Source organism: Arachis duranensis, chromosome 3, assembly GCF_000817695.3.
Source record: "Arachis duranensis cultivar V14167 chromosome 3, aradu.V14167.gnm2.J7QH, whole genome shotgun sequence".
Taxonomy (NCBI): domain Eukaryota; kingdom Viridiplantae; phylum Streptophyta; class Magnoliopsida; order Fabales; family Fabaceae; genus Arachis; species Arachis duranensis.
The window spans coordinates 90079651-90081115 of record NC_029774.3 but is presented as its reverse complement, the minus strand read 5'-3'; the positions used below and the strand labels follow the sequence as shown (position 1 = coordinate 90081115).

General features: G+C 34.5%; 1 non-coding gene across 1 annotated transcript; it reads left to right on the top strand.

Annotated features, from left to right (window-relative positions):
- The first annotated feature begins 271 nt into the window (after window positions 1-271).
- Window positions 272-375, top strand: LOC127746289 (small nucleolar RNA R71). Its single transcript, XR_008007909.1, has one exon. It is a non-coding gene; the product is annotated as a small nucleolar RNA R71 (small nucleolar RNA).
- The last annotated feature ends 1090 nt before the right edge of the window (window positions 376-1465 follow it).

Sequence of the window (1465 nt, the reverse complement as noted above, 5' to 3'; positions counted from 1 at the left end):
AACTTGCTGAGTCAACACTTTGTTCTGAGCCAATATGGCATTCAAAGCATCAATTTCAAGAACTCCCTTCCTCTGAGGCGCCCCATTACTCACAGAATTCCTCTCAGAAGTGTACATGAACTGGTTATTTGCAACCATGTCAATAAGTTCTTGAGCTTCTGCTGGTGTTTTCTTTAGGTGAATGGATCCACCTGTAGAATGGTCCAGTGACATTTTCGAAAATTCAGATAGACCATAATAGAATGTATCTAATATGGTCCATTCTGAAAACATGTCAGATGGACACCTTTTGGTCAACTGCTTGTATCTTTCCCAAGCTTCATAGAGGGATTCACCATCTTTTTGTTTGAAGGTCTGAACATCCACTCTAAGCTTGCTCAGCTTTTAAGGAGGAAAGAATTTATCCAAGAAGGTCGTGACCAGCTTCTCTCAGGAGTCCAGGCTGTCTTTAGGTTGTGAATCCAACCATATTCTAGCTCTGACTCTTACAGCAAAAGGGAAAAGCATGAGTTTGTAGACTTCAGGATCAAGTCCATTCGTCTTAACAGTCTCATAAATCTGCAAGAACTCAATTAAAAACTGGTAAGGATCTTCAGATGGAAGTCCATAAAACTTGCAGTTCTGTTGCATTAAAGCAACTAGTTGAGGCTTAAGCTCAAAATTATTGGCTCCAATGGCAGGAATGGAGATGCTTCTTCCATCAAATTTGGACGTTGGCTTTGTGAAGTCACCAAGCATTCTCCTTGCATTATTGTTGTTGGGTTCGGTTGCCATCTCCTTCTCTTGCTCTAATGTTTCCGAAAGGTTACCTTTAGATTGTTGTAATTTAGCTTCTCTTAGTTTCCTCTTCAGAGTCCTTTCAGGTTCAGGATCAATTTTAACAAGAGTGATTTTTTCCTTGTTCCTGCTCATATGAAAGAGAAGAAAACAAGAAAAGAAGAGGAATCCTCTATGTCACAGTATAGAGATTCCTTTATGTTAGTAAAAGAAGAAGAGAATAGAAGAAGGAAGAGTGAAGGATCCAAACACAGGGGGAGGAGTGAGTTCGGATTTTTGGATGAAGAGAGGTGAACAGAAGTGTTAGTAAATAAATAATTAAATAGAATAAGAAAAGAGAGGGAGAATTCAAAAATTAATTTTTGAAAAGGAGTTAGTAATTTTGAAAATTAAAGATAAGATATGATTAAGATTAAAATTTAAAACAATTAAAAAGAATTTTTGAAAAAAGGAGAGAGGTATTTTTGAAAATTAGAGAGAGAAAAGTAGTTAGGTGGTTTTGAAAAAGATAAGAAACAAACAAAAAGTCAAATAGTTAGTTGAAAAAGATATTAAAATCAAATTTGAAAAGATAAGAAGATAAGTTAGATAAGATATTTTGAAAAAGATTTTGAAAAAGATAAGATAAAAAGATAAGAAGATAAGATAAAAAGATAAGATTTTTAAGAAAAAGATATTTTGAAAAAGA